Genomic DNA, 21,351 nt, shown 5'->3' on the forward strand with positions numbered 1-21,351 from the left:
TTTGATAGATATATGATGTTCTATTATATGGGTACACCAAAAGTTACTGAATGAAAAAAATAAAAAGACATGTTACTGAATGATTCTTTTACTTTAGGATCTGTAGATGGCTTCCAACTTTTTACTATACAATTTCATTAGTATAAATAACACTGCAATTGACCATCTTTGTGCTAACGTTAGAACTGCACAGATTTTTTTTTTTTTTGAGACAGAACCTTATTTTGCTGCCCTCAGTAGAGTACTGTGGTGTCACAGCTCACAGCAACCTCAAACTCTTGGGCTTAAGCAATTCTCTTGCCACAGCCTCCCAAATAGCTGGGATGACAGGAGCCCACCACAACACTCAGTTATATTTAGACACTTGGTCTCGCTCTAGCTCAGGCTGGTCTTGAACCCATGCACCTAGGCAATCCACCAGCCTCGAATCTGCAGATTTTTAAAAATAAAATGACTGGTCAGAATTGTAAACAATTTTTCAGCATTAAATAATTTGTTAAAGTGATTTCCAGAGAGGTTATACCAATTTACACTCCGTTAGCAGTATAGGAACACCCTGAAAACTCTCCCAGCCTTGGTTTGCATTAAAGGTATATACAAATACACATTGTATATTAACATCTTTGATAATTTCGTAAGCGAAAAACTGCATTTTTCTAAAAAGGTATTAAGCAAATGCAAATTAAAGAAACTAACGACTTACTAAAATGGAAAAGACTAACAATGCTAAGTGCTGCTGAGATAAGCAATGTGATTTGATGGTAGAAGTATGAAACTGGTACTAACATTTTGGAAAATTATTCAACATTATCCACTAAGGTTAAACATATACATATCCTATAACCCAGAAGTTCTGCTTCAAGATACATAAAGAATGTGTGCATGTGTGCACCAAAAGATGTTAATGACAATATAATTTACAATAGCCAGAAAACAGAAACAACTCAAGTGTCCATCAATAGTAGAACAGATTACTGTGGCACATTCATACAATGGAATATTACATAGCAAAGGAAATAAATTACACCTCCATACCACAACATGGGTAACTCTCACCTTGTTGAATATAAGCCAGCTGGAGAAAAAACATTGTGTGATTCTATTTACATACAGTTTAAAAACACGGCCCGCGAATCTATATTATGAAAAATCAGGACAATAGTTACTTTTAGGAAGAAAAGAAGACACAGAGATTGGAAGAGGATGTGTGAGGGGCTTCAGGGGTATTGATAAGGTTTTATTTCTTGGCCTGGTGGGGGGTAATAGTGACAACTGAGGTGTGTTCCCTTTCTGATCATTCGTTGAGCTGTATAGACATCATCTGGGCACTTTTCTGAATCTTACGCTTCCATTTTTTTCTTTCTTTCTTTATTTTTTTGAGGGTCACCCAGGCTAGAGTACAATGGCATGGTCATAGCTCATTGTAAACTCAAATTCCAGGGCTCAAGCAATCCTTCCACCTCAGCCTGCCAAATAGCTGGGACCACAAGCATGTGCAGTCACACCAAGCTCATTTTTTATTTTTATTTTTTGTAGAGATAAAATCTTGCTGTCTTACCTGTGCTGGTTTTGAACTCCTGGCCTCAAGCAATTCTTGTGCCCCAGCCTCCCAAAGTGCTAGGATTATAAGCAAGAGCCACTGCATCTGGCCATTTTCATTTCTTAAGGAAATGTTCAGTTTTTCTGATAATTAATCACCCATTTGTATCTCCTCTTTTGTAAATAGCTCATTTGCTTTATTTTTCTTTTGGTGTCTTGAGTGTCTTATTTGCATGAGTTCTTTCTATATTAACTTTACTTCTCTATTGATCTTTATCATGGAAAATATTTTTGTATTTTTGATTTAGGATTGATAATTCATTTACAATTTATGAGACGTTTTTAATACTCAAATTTTTCTGTGTTTTACTTTGTGATACATCATTCACTGCCAATATTCTCAGACAACCCTCCTCCATATACAGGTCAGAGAAACTAATAACATTTTATTCCACATTTTAATGATTTTTAAATTTGATTTTAATAAAGTTATCTTAAAAATGAGCTTTTATCTATTGAAGTAAAGCTTTTTTTTTTTTTTTTTTTTTAAGAGACAGAGTCTCACTTTATCCCCTGCGGTAGAGTGCCATGGCGTCATAGCTCACAGCAACCTCCATCTCTTGGGCTTAGGCGATTCTCTTGCCTCAGCCTCCCAAGAAGCTGGGACCATAGGCTCCCGCCACAATGCCAAGCTACTGAAGTAAAGCTATTTTTAAAGTACATTTCCTCAGTAGTAATAAAAGGCTTGATTGGCTTCTTGCAATCTTACTATTTTGGGCAGCGCCTGTGGCTCAGTGAGTAGGTCGGAGGCCCCATATGCCGAGGGTGGTGGGTTCAAACCCAGCCCCGGCCAAACTGCAACAAAAAAATAGCCGGGCGTTGTGGTGGGTGCCTGTAGTCCCAGCTGCTCGGGAGGCTGAGGCAAGAGAATCACGTAAACCCAAGAGTTAGAGATTGCTGTGAGCCGTGTGACGCCATGGCACTCTACCCAAGGGTGGTACAGTGAGACTCTGTCTCTACCAAAAAAAAAAAAAAAAAAACCTTTACTATTTTAAATGAAGATATCAAATGAAGAGCATGAAAATTAAAGTTCTGTTAACAAGAGAAGGGATCCAGAAAATATGAAAGGTCACTTTTATTGCAAAGAAAATGTCAGTTAAAGCATTAAGTTTAAAAAACTCTTGGCTATTTTGGGGGTGCTGGAAATGTTCTCTATCTTTAATGTACTGGCGGTGGCTACAGGGGGCAAAAGTATAGAAAAATCAATTGAGTTGTACGCTCAAGAACTGTATATTTTACAGTACAATGTTTTATAAACTGGAAATTTTAAATAATCAAGTTGCTTTTAGTTGAATTTAAATGTCAAATATAACATCTTTGTAATACTATACTTCAAGATTCAGAATATTAATATTTATTATATATAGCATTAGAACTTCTGAGTAACAATTAAAAATATTAGAATAATCACCACCCTCATCTTTTGTATATTTATTCCAAGTCAGCTCTGTCAAAACAGAACAGATTGAAGCTTTGAATGCATGGAATATATTTCAAAGAAGCCAGTCATATACCATTTCAGAGTAACAGCCAGTGCACAGAGCCTAGACTGGCGGTTAGAAGGGTACATCTAAACTGAAGATGGCACAGAACTTGTCCTCAGGAAAAGGCATAATGTTTAACCAAGTAATTCCACTAAGAGCCAAACTGTAAAAGAATCTTTGCTAAATTAGCTGGGCATTGTGGCAGGAGCCAGTAGGCCCAGCTACTCAGGAAGCTGAGGCAAGAGGTTTGCTTGAGCCCAAGAGTTGGAGGTTGTTGCGAGCTATGACATCACAGAGCTTAACCCAGAGCAACTGACTGAGACAAGACTGTCTCAAAGGAAAAAAAAAAAAGAAAGAAAGAAAAAAGTCTTCATTAAGGAGCAGACTAGAAAGGGAATTCAATTTCATGTGAAGACACCTGCTCGAACTGCACTGGTTAATCCAGGGGCAAGACCTCCTTGACCCTTGTCCTACCTGTGAGCATCAGGGGAAATCCACAGCTCTGGGCAGAAGACCTTGTCAGGGAAGACTCAGTTTTAGTATTTTTAGTAACTTAATAAATTAAGTAAATTAAAAAAGAGTGGAAGTTGGCTTGGTGCCTGTAGCTCAGTGGGTAGGGCACCAGCTATATACACCAAGGGTGGCGGGTTCGATCCCAGCCCAGGCCAGCTAAACACAAATAGCTGGGTATTGTGGCGGGCACCTGTAGTCCCAGCTACTTGGGATGTTGAGGCAAGAGAATTGCTTAAGCCCAAGAGTTTTAGGTTGCTGTGAGCTGTGATGCCATAGCACTCTACCAAGGGTGACAAAACGAAAGTGTGTCTCAAAAAAAAAAAAAAGAGTTGATGCCTTCTTTGAACTATGACGAAGTATATAAATGGTAATCATGGTTTTTAGAACAAGTGCTCAAAAACACAGTCCTTCAGTGTTGTACTTCTGAAAATATTATTTAAGTGTTTTGTGTTTACATCCTTATCCATATAAAGCACCTTCTGCATTTACATAGCTAAGTAAGGTGTGGAAAAGCTCCCCAGATATTTTACTTTACCTTCTTTATTTCTTCTTAGAATATAATACTTTATATGTACAAAACAATGTAAGTACTGTAACATATATTAAATTACCAAGGACAATAAAGGTAATCATTATGAACCAACTACTAGACTCAAAAATAAAAACATAAACTAAGCCACAGATCTACCAATGTTTTCACAGGTATTTCTTTCTTTTTTCTTCTTCTTCTTTTTTTTTTTTTGCAGTTTTTGGCTGGGGCTGGGTTTTTAAACCCACCACCTCCGGCATATGGGGCCAGCGCCCTACTCCGTTGAGCCACAGTTGCCACCCTTCTTTCTTATTTTTTACAGACAAGGTCTTGCTATGTCACTCAGGCTGGAGTACATTGGTGCCATAGTAGCTCACCATCAAACCATTTTTAAATGGGGTTCAAACAATCCTGTGTCTTCCTGAGGAGCTGGGACTACAAGTGCTACCACACCTGGCTAATTTTTTTAATTTTCTAGAGACAGGTCTTGCAATACTCAGGCTGGTCTCAAATTTCTGGCCTTGAGTGATTCCCCCACCTTGGCCTTCCAAAGAGCTGAGATTACAGGCATGGGCCAACAGGGCAGCCAGGCCTGGGAAAGTGCCTTCATCTGCCTACAATACTATGCCGAGAAAGACTAGAGGCCTTCTGCGGGTCAACAGAACACTGCTGCAGCTAGAACAAAGGCTGGGGGCATGTGTGCCTGACCCTACCAACGCCATCAGCCTCGTCTCCTTTCCAAAACCCTACTCTGTTCCAGTCACCATGGAATGTTGTAAGTGGCCTCGTGGTTCCGGGTTTTTGCATCCTCTGTTACATGTACTTCTCCCTTTACCTGAATGTTCTCCCTACCTTTTTTTCTTGAATGATTATACATGCATTAAGTCCTAGAAGGCTTTCCTTGACATCCTCAAAAAGAGAGGGCCACATATTTTTCTGTTATCTTCTGACATCTCTACCATAAAAACTACCCAGCTTCAATTACTTGTTTATACGTCTGACTCTCCCACTGGGCTGGGAACCCATGCCTCTAGAAGGGATGAAAGGGATGGAAGTCATTTTTTTTTTTTTGTGGTTTTAGGCCAGGGCTGGGTTTGAACCTGCCACCTCCGGCATATGGGACTGGCGCCCTACTCCTCGAGCCACAGGTGCCGCCCTGGGATGGAAGTCATTTAGCTTTACATTCCCAAAGCAGGCAATGGGCACTTAAATGCTTTTTGAACGCACAAATATAGTATCAAATAATTAGTAAAATGTTTTAACTGAATTATGCAAATTTATTTCAAGTTTAATCTGTAAAACTAATTCAAATATAAATGGAAGAAAGAAAAGAAAACAAGTTGATGAAGGGCAAAGGGAACTAAGGACATCAGGGAGGAAATGCTCCAGGAAGACTTTACGAACATACCTAGTATACAGCACAATTTCACAGAAGAGATAAAATCTGTATGAGGCTTATTTAACATTCTTAGATTTGGTTTCAGCATCCCTTCAGAATACAATGATAATGACTTACTGGTTGTAGAGCTCTGGATGCCTAACCAGGTTCTGAATAAATTCATTCAGTCCTGCTCTTCTTTGTTTAATAAAATCTGTTAAGAGAAATATAAGACCTTCGGTTTATTTATGTCAGATTATGTAACTATCATCAATACAATTACATAAGAATAAACAGGTATAGACGGTACATTTTGATTAAGAATCTATTTCTCAATTCATGCTTCTTGGTTACAATGAGGAATAAATGCTCAGAAATATACATCTATAAATCCCATAATTAACATAAATCAGATAATGTAGTTTCCAAAATAACTTAAAAGCTATCTATTTTGGATTGTGAATACATTCAACTACAAAACTTAGAAAACTACTTTGCTTTGTCTAACTCCTCATGTACTGTCAAGTAAAGAATAAAAATTAACACTAATAACTATCATGCTAACTTTTAAAAAACAAATGACAAAAATAAGTATTACTGGAAATCCTTTGCAACTGGGGAATAGTGATTAATTGATTAAGTGAGTATTACCAAAACTCTGGTTTAACCCTCATTGTTAAAACCCCCTTGAAAATGTATGGGTACATTGTCCTAACAAGTACTTGTAGAGCATCTTCTAAGTATTTTATTTGTTGATAATTGAGGGTCATATAATAGCAGTTTAGTAATAAATGTGAAGCATAAGCCTTTCTTTGAATTCGAAAACTTTACCCAAGTATCTTGTCTCTGGTACTTATTGGATGACCTTAAACCTTTCTAAGACTTAAATCCTTACTTTAAAATGGGGATAACAACAGTATTCATATGTCAAAATGCTGCTATATGATTAAATGAGACACACAGTAATGCATATAAGCTTATAGCAGAATGTCTGGCAGATGGTTAGGATGTAATCATTAGCTGCTATTATTTTTATTAAATGTAGGGTTAAAAAGCCATCATCCTAAACCCTAATACTTAAGAAATATACAGAAAAAACTGAAGAAATGTGACTTGATAAAGTGCCTCCTAATAGTGAATATCTGAATAAAAACCCACAAACAGTATGTCACTGAATAATGAATTTTGGTTTAGTAAATCCACTCAATAAAGGATTTAAAGTACACCATTTGTCCCCAAACTGATGGGTTATTTCCAGTCACGTAGGTTTATTTCTACTTCTTATAGGTTAAGTATGGCTGTTAAAGAACAAATATAAAATTAGGTGCGGACTTTTGGACTGATGCACTTGGTACATTTTTTGTCAACTATGAATTCTCTGAAGAATTTCAGGTATCTTGTAAGATTCTTCCAAGGACATTTTTTCATGTCACCAGACAATGCACATGTGAGGATTACATCAAAAACTGTACTTGAGGCTTGGGCCTGTAGCTTACTGAGTAGGGTGCCGGCCACATACACTGAAGCTGGCAGGTTTGAGCCCAGCCTGGACCTGCTAAACAACAATGACAACTGCAACCAAAAAATAGTCGGGCATTGTGGTGGGCACCTATAGTCCCAGCTACCTGGGAGGCTGAGGCAATAGAATCGCTTAAGCCCAAGAGTTTTGAGGTTGCTCTGAGCTGTGATGCCACAGCACTCTACCAAGGGTGACATAGTCAGACTCTGTTTAAAAAAAATAAAAAATAAAAAACTGTACTTGAAAAACAGTTATTTCTTGAGAGCTGGACTTAGGAACATGGGAGGAAGAACTAATATGAATGACTGCATTGGGAATATTAAAAGAAAATTTATTTTCTCCTTGGAGGCAGAGTCTTACTATGTTACCCTCTGAGCTACAGAGTGCTGTAGCATCACAGCTCACAGCAACCTCAAACTCTTGGGCTTAAGCGATTCTCTTGCCTCAGCCTCCCTAGTAGCTGGGACTACAGGTTTCTGCCACAACACCCGGCGATTTTTGTGTTGTAGTTGCCATTATTGTTTAGCTGGCCCCTGCCGGGTCAAACCCACCAGCCTTGGTGTATGTGGCCGGCGCCCTACCCACTGAACTATGGGTGCTGCCTTTAAAAGAAATTTTTTTTTTTTTTTTGAGACAGAGTCTCACTTTGTTGCCCTGGGTAGAATGCCCTGGCATGACAGCTCACAGCAGCCTCCAGCTGTTGGGCTTAGGCGATTCTCTTGTCTCAGCCTCCCGAGTAGCTGGGATTACAGGTGCCCACCACAACACCGGCTATTTTTTTTGTTGTTGTTGCAGTTTGGACGGGGCCGGGTTTGAATCTGCCACCCTTGGTATATGGGGCTGGCGCCCTACTCACTGAGCCACAGGCACTGCCCCTAAAAGTAAATTTTAATGACTGTATGGAAGGAGCTTTAAATTCTTCTCTGGATATTATTAAAGATGTTTTACTTTTGGAGACCAGTATGATAACAGAGGGAGTTTTCTTTTTTCAATGAGCTATAGGCCGCGCTGCACTAAGCGCTACAGACTTTCTAGTTCATCACTAACTAAACAGTTTTGAAATCCCAGTGTGAGGCCCTATACGGAAAGAGAAAGAAAGAAGTCTGCAATCAAACAAGAAGTTCAGCAGCAGTCAGAATTTAGGAACAATTCCAAGCTTCATTTTTTTAGATCAACATTAAGCATGCAAATATCTGAAAAAATTCCAGAAAAGACTAAAATGTGTACCATGCCATTATAGGATTAAGTGCCAAGAATTTTTATAAGGTTGAGATATTGTGTTAAGAATTATAGTAGGCATTTTTAAAATCTCTCTAATGAAGAACTTATACAAACATATCTGTTGTAATTAAAAAGAAATTTCAATTAGAAATTCAGAAAAACCCTCAATGCTCAGATAATAAAATGAAAAGCTTTAGTCTCCAAAATACGTATTAAACTGAACTATTCCCATTTCTATCATTTTGCTCTTCATGAAAAATCATCCAAAAGGACACTATCCTCAACAGTGTGGGGCAGAGGAAAGAATCATCGGACTGACTGAGGAGATGTTGGGTTTTACGACCAATGCCGTGAACTCTGCTTTTAAAGGCATCCTATGTTTACACACGAAGCAGACAGCAAAGAGCTGAGGGAATGAGCTCTGAAGACGGACGACCTGGCAAGTCTGATTCTGCCCTGGATTAGCTATGAGACTCGGGAAAATGGCCTCGTCTTGCAAAATAGAGGTAAAAGGCACTACCGTATAGATAGGAACTCAAATAACAGCACAGTCACCATGACGACTCCTACTAGTATAACGGCCTGCCACAGCAAAGGACACTGGAGTAGTCTCCTAACTCTGGATCTTGCCTGTGCCGCTTTCTGGCTTTCTAACCGCAAACAAATGCCCCTTTACTTTATCTCATGATCTATAAGAGATCCTTCCAGCTATACCACTTTGTGATGGTCGTCTAAAAAAGAAAGGGCGTGGGAAGCTAGCTAACAAAATTATTCTACCTAATTTGGAATCCTTGATAATTTAGAAGTTTAAGTTATACAGTAAGTGATATTTAAAAGCTTTAACCTAATATTCAATAGCCTTTCTAAAAGAAGTCACTCAGGTGAAAATGGCATACAAGCATTCATTTATTCATTCATTAATCATCTATTATACACTTTAAAATGTGCAATGCACTGGAAATACAAAAATGTTTCATTAATACCTGGTAACTATCCTCAAGAAGTTCACATTCTAGGCTGGGCAGGGTGGCTCACGCCTATAATCCTAGCACTCTGGGAGGCAGAGGCAGGTGGACTACCCTGGACTCAGAGGTTCGAGACCAGCCTGAGCCAGAGTGACACCCCATCTCTACCAGAAAAAAGCCAGGCGTTGTGCCGGGTGCCTGTAGTAACAGCTACTTGGGAGGCTGAGGCAAGAGAATCTCTTAAGCCCAAGAGTTGGAGGTTGCTGTGACCTATGATGCCATGGCACTCTACCGAGGGCCACAAAGTGAGACTCTGTCTCAATAAAAAATAAATAAATAAAAAGGAAAAAAAAAGAACTTCACATTCTAGTGGAGAAGAAATTTAAACAAATCACTACATACAGGCACACCAAGGGTACTAAGAGCAAAGAACTCACAGGTTGTTTCAAGAGCAAAGAGATTCCCAACCTATCTAGGGATTAGCTCTTAAGAAAAATATCCTGGACAGCTGACATGACAACAAGGCTTATAAAAAGACCTGGGTAGATAGGAAGTCTGGACTTCAGTAGAACTCAAAGACTGGGACTGAAATAGGAAGTAGTCTTTTTATTTTGTACAAACTTATTTGTCTTCAATAAGCAGAGGTAAATATTGAGTAATAAAAGAAGTTTATAGCTAGGCCAGATGTGGTGGCTCACTCCTGTAATCCTAGCACTCTAGGAGGCCAAGGTAGGTAGACTGCCTGAGCTTAGAGGTTCAATACCAGCCTGAACAGGAACAAGACCCCACCTCTAAAAATAGCCAGACTTTATAGTCCCAGGTACTTGGAAGCCTGAAGCAAGAGAATTGCTTGAGCCCAAGAGTCTGAGGTTGCTGTGAGCTATGACACCATGGCACTCTACCAGGGGCGATAAAGTGAGACTCTGTCTTAAAAAAAAAAAGGAGTTTCTATCTAAGCTGTTTAAGGGAAGGATCATGCCTTCCTGGTGGGAATGCAAATTAATACTCATCATCCTTAATGCTCATCATCCTTAATCATCAGAGAAATGCAAATCAAAACTACTTTGAGATATCATCTAACTCCAGTAAGATTAGCCCATATCACAACATCCTAAGACCAGAGATGTTGGCGTGGATGTGGAGAAAAGGGAATACTTCTGCACTGCTGGTGGGAATGCAAATTAATATATTCCTTTTGGGAAGATGTTTGGAGAACACTTAGAGACCTAAAAATAGATCAGTCATTCAATCCTATAATTCCTCTACTAGATATATGCCCAGAAGACCAAAAATCACATCATAACAAAGATGTTTGTACCAGAATATTTATTGCAGCCCAATTCCTAATTGCTAAGTCATGGAAAAAGCCCAAGTGCCCATCAATCCACGAATGGATTAATAAATTGTGGTATATGTACACCATGGAATATTATGCAGCCTTAAAGAAAGATGGAGACTTTACCTCTTTCTTGTTTACATGGATAGAGCTGTGATATTTTTCTTACTAAAGTATCTCAAGAATGGAAGAAAAAGTATCCAATATACTCAGCCCTACTATGAAACTAATTTATGGCTTTCATATGAAAGCTATAACCCAGTTATAACCTAAGAATATGGGGATGAGGAAGGGGGAGAGACAGGGGAGGGAGGGGGGAGGATGGGCAGAGGGAGGGTGATTGCTGGGATTACACCTGTGGTGCATCTTACAAGGGTACATGTGAAACTTAGTAAAAGTAGAATATAAATGTTTTTTTTTTTTTTTTTTTGTAGAGACAGAGTCTCACCGTACTGCCCTCGGGTAGAGTGCCGTGGCTCACTCACACAGCTCACAGCAAGCTCTAACTCCTGGGCTTACGCGATTCTTTTGCCTCAGCCTCCGGAGCAGCTGGGACTACAGGTACCCGCCACAACGCCAGGCTATTTTTTTTGTTGCAGTTCGGCCAGGGCTGGGTTTGAACCCGCCATCCTCGGCATATGGGGCCGGCGCCCTACTCACTGAGCCACAGGCGCCGCCCAAATATAAACGTCTTAACACAATAACTAAGAAAATGCCAGGAAGGCTATGTTAACCAGTGTGATGAAAATGTGTCAAACGGTCTATAAAACCAGTATATGGTGCCCCACGATCACATTAACGTACACGGCTATGATTTAATAAAAAAAAATTGATCTTTAGCCCTTAACATCATGTCTTACAAGGCACTTAATACTTAAGAATAGGCTCGGTGCCCATAGCACAGTGGTTACTGTGCCAGCCATATACATCCAGACTGGTAGGTTCCAACCCAGCCCAGGCCAGCTAAACAACAATGACAACTGCACAACAACAAAAAAAATAGCCAGGCATTGTACTGGTCACCTGTAGTCCCAGCTACTTGGGAGGCTAAGGCAAGAGAATAGCTTGAGCCCAAGAGTTTGAGGTTGCTGTGAGCTGTGATCCCACTGCACTTTACTGAGGGTGACACAGTTAGACTGTCTCAAAAAAATATATATGTAGATAGATATATATTTATATATGTTAAATAAATAATTAAAAACTTGCAATTAAAGAAAACACTGAGCAACCATTTATACATTCTAGCAATTCACATTTTCTAAATTTCATAAAACCACCCCTTAATGAACTCAATTTCTTTATAATTTTGCCATTTTGTTATTTTCAACAATAAGCTTTTTTGGTAAACAAAAAAGTGGTTTCTATATTGATATCAGGATCCCATCAGCTTTTCTGGGCAGCACCTGTAGCTCAGTGGCTAGGGTGTCAGCCACATACACTGAGGCTAGCAGGATTGAACCTAGTCCAGGCCAGATAAAACAATGGAAACAAAAAAAAAAAGCCGAAAGCCAAGAGTTCTGGCAGAAACCTGTAGTCCCAGCTACTAGGGAGGGAGCCTGAGGCAAGAGAATCACTTGAGTCCAAGAGTTCGAGGTTGCTGCAAGCTGTGACACCATAGCACTCTACCCAGGGTGACAATTTGAGACTCTGTCTTGGAAAACAGAAAAGAAAAGAAAGAAAGAAATATGGTTTCCTTTGGGTGTGCCTTATAAAAAATCTTATATTCAAAATAAAATTGTAACTTTGAAAAATATAAGCAGAAATCATTCTTAAGCCTTCAAGCACATAAAACTCATCTTACAGAGGTTGGCAACCATCAGAATAAAGAAATAAAAAAAGAAAATGAAGACACAGGCTTGTGCTGCACCCCAAGGACTCAGAAAGATGTAAAACAAACTCAGGATGATGGCTGCCAAACACAAATAAAGTTAAAAGGGGAATTTCAGGCTCGGTGCCTGTGGCTCAAGCGGCTAAGGTGCCAGCCACATACACCTGAGCTGGCGGGTTCGAATCCAGCCTGGGCCCACCCAACAACAATGACGGCTGCAACCAAAAAATAGCCGGGCGTTGTGGCGGGTGCCTGTAGTCCCAGCTACTTGGGAGGCGGAGACAGGAGACTCCCTTGAGCCCAGGAGTTGGAGGTTGCTGTGAGCTGTGATGCCATGGCACTCTACCCAGGGCGACAGCTTTCTGTCTCAAAAAAAAGCGGGGGGGGGGGAATTTCAGGATAGTTTTCTAAGGTATGAATTTATTTTTAACTTTTCACTGTGGAAAATTTTAGAAATACACAAAAGGTGACAGACGAGCATAATGAACCACATGTACTCATTACCCTGCTTTAAAAATTACCATACCAACATTCTGGTATTGATGGCTCATTTATCCCTATTCTTCACTTTTTTTTCTGGAGTATTTTAAAGCAATTTTAGACAACTTTGTGGTTTTGTTTTTTTAAATACATCAATGTGTATTGCTGGTAATATCTTTTTTTAAAAAACGTGAAATCATCTTACAATGTCCATAAAGTCTTCGATTTGCCTCCAATCTACAGACAGAGCTTAATTCTTCTCTTGAATGTGTGTTGGACTAATGACTATCTTTGAATTAACCGAATATGGTGGATGTGATGGTATGTGACTTCCAAGTCCAGGTCATAAAAGGCATTGCTAGTTCACTTGGATCATTCATTCCAGAAAAGCCAGTTGCCATGTTGAAAGGACAGCGAAGGCTATGTAGCCCACATGCAAGAAGGCTTTCTGCCAAGAACCACAAGAGTGAGTCATCTTGGAAGTGGATTCTCCTGCCCCAGTAAAGCTTTCATCATTGATGGTCTGTGCCTAGATCCATTAACTCATCAGAAGTTATACAGTGATTCTTCCCATTTTGTCATTCCTTTTGCAATTATGAGCTGTTGATTCTTCTATGAAGAAGTACTACTTTCCATCATTAGCTCTTTGGTACAAAGAAATTATGTTTCATACCAAACAAGGATAAATGTTTGATTCTTTGACTGATTGCAAGAATAATAAATCAGTAATCTAGTAACCTCTAAGGTATTTGATGAGTTGTTCTATTTTTTTTTTTTTGAAGAGTCCATGTGAACTCAAGGGTCTTTATATATTAATGTGTTCTAACCCACTCCAATACTCTTTCTCCATGTTCTAATTGTCCAATCTTTGCTCAACTAAAGCTCCCATAAATTCAGCTCTTTTGTAGTTTTGATAAACCTTCAGTAATTGCAGATCACTTCTGTGTGAAAATTTAAGGCAAGATGTCTTGAGATAATCTTGTACATTGCTTGCCCAGAAGCTGAAATGACCGTTTTCCAGGAACTCTGGTTCCCTTGAGAGGAAAATGGTATTGAGAGATCACAACTTGAATGCTGGGGTTGTTGATTGCTACTTATTTGTTACTGCTTTTAGGCATTTCCAGGAGAGAACACTAATACATACGGTTTGAAAATGTAAAAAAAAGAAAAAAATTATGATTCCATGTTATGTTTCAAAATGAAGCAAAAATTATAGGATTTTCACTTAAAATCTTTGATTTCATATTTGTTTCTCTTTCCTCTTCTGCCTAAAATCTTGGTTCCCATGACATTAACATAATTCCAGGATAACAACTTTATATAACTTACTATCGAATGCCATATAAAACTTCTTTGAAGGTTTTTGTTTTTGTCTTTGGCATAGAAACCCATGAGATATAGTCAAAATCTTATTATTCTAATGGTTAATTATTCTCTAAGTATTTACAACAAAAATCAAAATATAGTTAGGTTATTTTTTCCTTTAGTTTATTTTCCATTGTTAGAGGTCTCTTTGTTATTGCATTTTAATTTTTGTTTTTAAATCATGTAAAACAAGGGCTGGGCCCAGTGGCTCATGCCTGTAATCCCAGCACTTGGAAGGCTGAGGTGGATGGATTGCCTGAGCTTACAGGTTCCAGACCAGACTGAGCCAGTGCAAGACCCTGCCTCTAAAATATAGCCAGGCGTTGGGAAGCTGAGGCAGAGGATCACTTGAACCCAAGAGTTTGAGGTTTCTGTGAGGTAAGACGCTACAGCACTCTACCAAGGGTGACCAAGTGAAACTCTGTCTCAAACATACATACATACATAAATTATGTAAAACAAATACATGGTTCCAAAGTCAAAACAATGAACAAGATTCACTCAGGGACATTTAACTTCCACTTCTGTTGGGTCCCCTAGCCTCTCCCTCCTCAAAGTCCCAGTTTTGATTTATTCCTTCATAATCTCCTCAGTAGAGTGCCGTGGCGTCACAGCTCACAGCAACCTCCAGCTCTTGGGCTTCGGGGATTCTCTTGCCTCAGCTTCCCAAGTAGCTGGGACTACACGTGCCTGCCACAACACCCAGCTATTTTTTTTGAAGTTTGGCCAGGACTGTGTTTGAACCCACCACTCTCGTTATATGGGGCTGGTGCTTCCCTGAACATACATCATTTTATGTGCAGTTTATCTTTGGGATAGATTCCTAGAAATGTAATTTCTTGGTCCAAGTGAAATACATACAGTTTTCCTAAATGTTACCAAATTTCCATTGACATGGATTTCCATTTGGCATTCCTACCGGCAAAATGTAAGAATGCCTGTTTCCCCAGCAAGGCTTAACCAAACAGACATTCTTACCTATTTCTGGATTTTTACATTAAGAGTTACATTTGCTATCCCTAATGCTTTTCAAGATTTCTGTCACGTACAACGTAGTTCACTGTTACTAAATCATATACAACACACTTTAAGATAGACTGCAAATGGCTTTTCAATAAAAATCCATTTTCAGTGTCAAATAATTAATTCATTAAAACATAGGTACCATTGGGCATTCAGTCTGGTATCTTGTCTTTTATAAGAAAGGAGTAGAGCTGCGGATCTTTTACTTCTTTGTGCCTTCATTCCTTGAAGGAATGACTGTCTTCACGATTCAACTAAGGGCTCTACTGAACTCCAACCCAATTTCAAGTGTCATCACTAGCATAGTTTGATTTTTCTTAAAGTCTTTCTGCCACTTCATATTAATTAATTTTCTCAGTCAGATCATACCTGACACTTCACTTATCTCTCATTCTCTTCTTTATGTGGCATTACTAAGCAATTATCAAAATTTCTTACAGATTTATCATTAGAAGAGCTTTTGCACACGGCTCATTTTTTAACCCTATTCCCACTCGAGTCCCGGTGCTCATTATCTAACGCCATGACTGGTGGGAATACTCTCTTAACCAGCCTCCCACTCTCTACTTGGTCTCTCCTCTCTGCAGTGCCTACTACAGGGTATTCTAAAAGTCTCCACACATAGGAAAAACTTTAACACAACAGATCCCTTAGACTGTGTTCTCCAGGAGTAAGGGAGAAGACTGTGTATGTTACAAAGAGGTGGCCATAGAGAACACATAGAGAATATTTTGTAATTTTTTTCTACATATCTATATCTATCTTTCTTTAATTCAAATTGAGTAAAAAAGGGAAATTAGAGGCTCAGCACCTGTAGCTCAGCAGCTAGGGCGCCAGCCACATACACTGGAGCTGGCGGTTCAAACCCAGTGCAGGCCTGCCAAATGATAACTACAACAAGAAAAGAAAAAACAAAACCAGCCAGGCATTGTGGCAGGCGCCTGTAATCCCAGCTTCTTAGGAGGCTGAGGCAAGAGAATCACTTAAGTCCAAGAGTTGGAGGTTGCTGTGAGCTGTGACAGTATCACACTCTACCGAGGACAATATAGTGAGACTCTGATGCAAAATAAAAAATAAAATAAAATAATGGGAAATTAGACAAATTGATATCCTTAAAGCCTAAAAGAGGATATTTTTACAATCCTAGTATCTGCTACCCTTAAATTAAATGCCAATGATGGCATGTATAAGGATTTTTGCAAAGTACAATAAACTTTACACACAGTGGAACAGACTATTATGTGACATTATTCAGCAATATGATTACTAGAATCTGTCTCATTACAATAGCAAAAATATTTTCAGCATGTACCAAAGAAATGCTTGAACTATGTATCTTACTATGTAGAACAAAATTATATAAAATTATATATATATATATATATATATATCGATCCATCTATCTTGGGCTCGGTCCCTGTAGCTCAGAGGTTAGGGCACCAGCCACATACACGGGAGCTGGCATGTTCAAATCCAGCCTAGGCCCGCCAAACAACAATGACAACTACAACCAAAAAATAGCTTGGTGTTGTGGCAGGCGCCTATAGTCCCAGCTACTTGGGAGGCTGAAGCAAGAAAATCGCTTAAGCCCAAGAGTTGGAGGTTGCTGTGAGCTGTGATGCCACAGCACTCTACCGAGGGTGCAAAATAAAACTCTGCCCCCCACCCCCCCAAAAAATATATACATATGTATATAGGTTCAGTGCCCATAGCTCAGTGGCTAGGGTACACTGAGGCTGGCGGGTTCGAACCCAGCCTGGGCCTGCTAAACAACAATGACAACTACAACAAAAAAATAGTCCCAGCTACTTTCAGAGGCTGAGGCAAGAGAATTGCTTAAGCCCACGAGCTTGAGGTTGCTGTGAGCTATGACTCCACAGCATCCTACTGAGGGTGACATAGCAAGACTCTATCTCAAAAAAAATAAATAAATAAAAAGTTTCTAAATGTAAAAATAAATTCCTTTTCTGGCATTGTTTAAAGTTAGAAAAGTACCCCTAAGTTAGCGATTACTAAATTTATCTGAGGCAAGATTGCTTGAGTTTAACTTCTGAAGCTGCCATTTACCCTGTGTGTGTGACCCTGAGCAAAATAATGAACCTAACTGTGCCTCAGTTTCCTTATCTAATAATGACAACAATACCTACCTTATAGGCTTGTTGTAAGGATTGAATAAATTAAAACACCTGGCACACAGTAAGCACATTCCAGAAGCAGTATTTTCATAAAGCACAAGATCAATTAGTTTTCTAAAGTCCTGCACTATGACACAGTCCAATGAATATGCTCATGACTTCTTCAAACCTGAACTACCACTTAATTCCTGGTCTATAAAGTTACAGCTTACCTGGATCAAAATTATCACCAAATATTCTCTTGGCAGGAATCTTCAGGGCCATAGCAGGAAACTGCTTCTTTAACTAAAAAAAATTTAAAATAACATTACAAATTACAAATAATTTTGCAAGTGGTCTAGTTATGCATGCACCAAAACCAAATATAACCTGATTTTGAAGAAAACCCATTCTAAAACACTTTTAAACAGATGCCCACCCAGTGTACAGTATTAAGTTATACCAGTAAACCACACACTGACTAAGCATCTTTATTTGCCCCAATAAAACACTTGGTATCTGTGTTGCCTTGTATCAGTTACTTAACATCTCTGGGCCTCAGTTTTCTGGCCTGTGAAATGGAAGTAATTTTAGCAATTCCTTTACAGATTTATTGTGAGACTTAGAGGAGATTGTATGTTAAGTGCTTGGACGAGAATCTGATGTGTAAGTACATGTTACTCACCATTTATTACCTCAAGAGGAGATGTGATCTTTTGTGTTCCCTCTACATGAACAGATTAACAATAGTTTTCTTTCTTTTCTTTTTTTTTTTTTTCTTTTGTTTTTTTGAGACAGAGCCTCAAGCTGTTGCACTGGGTAGAGTGCCATGGCATCACAGTTCACAGCAACTTCCAGCTCCTGGGCTTAGGTGATTCTATTGCCTCAGCCTCCCAAGTAGCTGGGACTACAGGCGCCCACCACAATGCCCGGATAGTTTTTGGTTATAGATGTCATTGTTTGGCGGGCCCGGGCTGGATTCCAACCTGCCAGCTCTGGTGTATGTGGCTGGCACTGGCCGCTTAAGCTAGAGGTCCTGGGCCAACAACAGTTTTCTTAAAAAGCTGATGTATTGACACCTGCCCACGCTCGATGGGCTCCAGGTAGGGTCTCCAGCCCTGGTCGGAGTCCAGGGCTCCACGTCCTGCCCCCCTCCAGCGCCCAGGCCAACGGGAGGCATTAGAGGTGAAAAGGAGATCAGGTCACCACCAAGGGAAATGTATCCGGAATGTTCTCAATGTCTGCCCTCTGGCTGAGTGAATGGATTGCTGCAGTTCAGGCCTGTTGAATCAACAAGACATTCAGTAGTGAGACTTTTATTATCAAATAGTACTTGACGGAGGAAGTTTAGTTTCCTCTTCTGGTGAGAGGATATTCTGTGATGGTTTAATTTTTTCAGGGCTACTCATCAAAACATCGTGTGATATAATTGAAGAATTAGCTCCATTCCTTCCACAACATCTGAAATTTCTTCTTTTTTGTTAATATTATCTGCTACTCCACCAGCAAGAAGAGGCAAACTCAATTCTTTCAATGGGTAAGTAATGCACGCCAAAGTTTACCTTATTTTCATCATGTTTCGCTTCGATTAAATCTTGTGATCCAGGACACTGAGCATCTTCTCCTAGGTTGCTCTGGCTTTCAGGAGTATTTTCGAACAAAGTCTTCTTATCATCGTGTTCATTTTTGGTACTCCAAGGACTGGAACTCTCTGGTGATGCAGTTTGTCCTAGGAGGCCCACCGCACCCCTGCTCTGAGACGCAGCTTTGCTGACAGACTTAGGTATTCAACGTCTTTTGAGAAGGATGTTCAAAAGAAATGGAAAGTCTTGAAAATGATATAACGGGACTTTCAACCCTGAAAAATCCAGCATCAAACACTATTTTATCAACCTCCTTTGGCATCATAGAGGCTGCTGCCTCCGCATGTTCTCCCAGCTTCGTCTTCTCTCTCTCTGCACTTTTTATTGCAGCCAAGCGATTTCTAGCTGCAATTCTTCCTCCATCATGTGGAAGAATTTGTTTTGGTTTATTCACCATACTTGAGATGACTTTTTTCCTGAAGACTAAAATGCTTGCATTACTATTGTTTTGCCACCCAGATTCTTCAAGTCTGGTCAGATTGTTGAATTTTTGCTTTACATCTTCTATCTGAAAACTAATCATATCCCAGAACCTGTCCAGATCTGTGTGAGTAATCTCCTTTTCACCTTGTTTATATTCACAATCATTCACTAGTCCTTCAAATTGTTTGACCCTTTCCTTCATAAGGAGTCTTGTTGGACCAACTGCTGTGCGAATAAGATCTTCAGCATCATCTGGAATGTCCGATCTCAGCTTCTTCTCCCCCTGAAGGCAACTTGACATTGTTAATTTCTCAGTTTCTGACTGGAGGATATTTCTGAAATATGGTACATATCTGTCCTTCCTTCATTTCAAGTGATGGGACCTCTGTTACTGGAAGGCCATTTGACTTTTTAATAGATTTATTATGATTTAAGACCTGTTCTTCATTCCAAACTGTTAGAGAACCCAAAGGATGTTGTAATTCATTTGAATCTTGCTGTACTAACTCAGTAGCTGACATTTTACATTTTAGCACCAAAATATCTTTTGTTGCTTCTTGAGTCTTATCCTCTTCTATTTTGCAAGGGGTCCAGGTGTAACTGGGTGTCGAGAAATCGTCATCACTTCTGGGAGTCATGGGTGTGACTTGATAGGTCTTCAGACCATCCAGGGGCTTTGCAGGTTTTGTTTCTTTTGGGGGGGCGGGTCTTCCTTTCTTTGGTGCCTTTCTTCCTGGTTCACTGTCACCAGTGGCTCTTGAGAATGGCTTTCTTGCTGTGCTGGATGAGACTGCTCCAGCAACCTGCTTTACTGCTTGAGCAGCAGATCAAGTCATTCTCACCGACGTGGGCACTACAGGCTGTCCAACTTTTCCCTCTTTGTCCAACACTTTGTTTTCAGAAGTTTGTCTTTGACCAGGTCATACTGCTGGTCATACTCCCATTATTGGGAGTGATGTTCGAGCAGTACGAGTGAGCCTCCTAGGACAAACCAAACAGGTCTTTGGCCTTTGACCTTGTAATCCATACAGAAGAAGTCTTTTGTGGCCCAGCTTTCATAGCATTCAGGTTTGATGAAAGGAAACCAGGCGTATCAGGTCTATAAAAACCCACTTTAAACGCTTCTCGTTTAGCTTTCTCTTTCACTGTGCTTTCAATTTTTGTAGTTGCTTTTCTTCTTTGTATTTTTGGAGCGTTTGTTTTCGTTGGTCACACAGAACAGTTTTTATTGACCTTGGCTTGGCGTTTTCTAGAGCAAGCTCTTGAGATGTCTCATCTAATTCAACAAGAATTCTACCTTCCAAGGTTGGAATGCTGACATCTTTCAAACCAAAGAGTCGGTTTTGTTCATATTCCTTATGTGTGTTTGTGTTTCTCAGACAGTGATTTCCTTTGAGCAAGTTTAGTCCTAATCATTTCAGTACTGAAATCCTTTCTGAACCGACTGGCAAAATGTGATGAAGACATTCTGAAGCACGTCCTAGCGTGAACCTCAAGTGAATCAAAAGTTAAGGAACCCTGGAAGTGGACGCACACCACCGCCTCCAAGGCTCGCCTCCATACAACTAAACTTCCTGCACTGAGCCCATCTTTGGATTTTTAAATAATGCTTTCTGAGTATTGTATATAAAATTTTAGAAGTGAAATTTCTGTGCCAATGGATATAGAAACATTGCTTTAAATTTTTGCTAAATATTGAAAAAAAAAGCTGATGGATTTTGCTTTAAATAACCTCTGCTCTAGCCTTCTTATTAATATTCTAATACATTCAGGCGGCACCTGTAGATCAGTGGGTAGGGTGTCAGAAATATACACGGAGGGTGGTGGGTTTGAGCCTGGCCTGAACCTGTTAAACAATGACAACTGCAACAAAAACAAACAAAAAAAAAATAGCCAGGCACAGTGGCAGGCACCTGTAGTCCCAGCTACTA

At 39.6% G+C, this 21,351-nt stretch overlaps 1 pseudogene; it reads right to left on the reverse strand.

Annotated features, from left to right (window-relative positions):
* Window positions 1-14,459: 14,459 nt before the first annotated feature.
* On the reverse strand, window positions 14,460-20,887 carry LOC128563686 (disks large-associated protein 5-like; annotated as a pseudogene).
* Between the last annotated feature and the right edge of the window lie 464 nt (window positions 20,888-21,351).

The sequence above is a fragment of the Nycticebus coucang genome, chromosome 13 (genome assembly GCF_027406575.1).
Source record: "Nycticebus coucang isolate mNycCou1 chromosome 13, mNycCou1.pri, whole genome shotgun sequence".
Classification (NCBI taxonomy): Eukaryota; Metazoa; Chordata; class Mammalia; order Primates; family Lorisidae; genus Nycticebus; species Nycticebus coucang.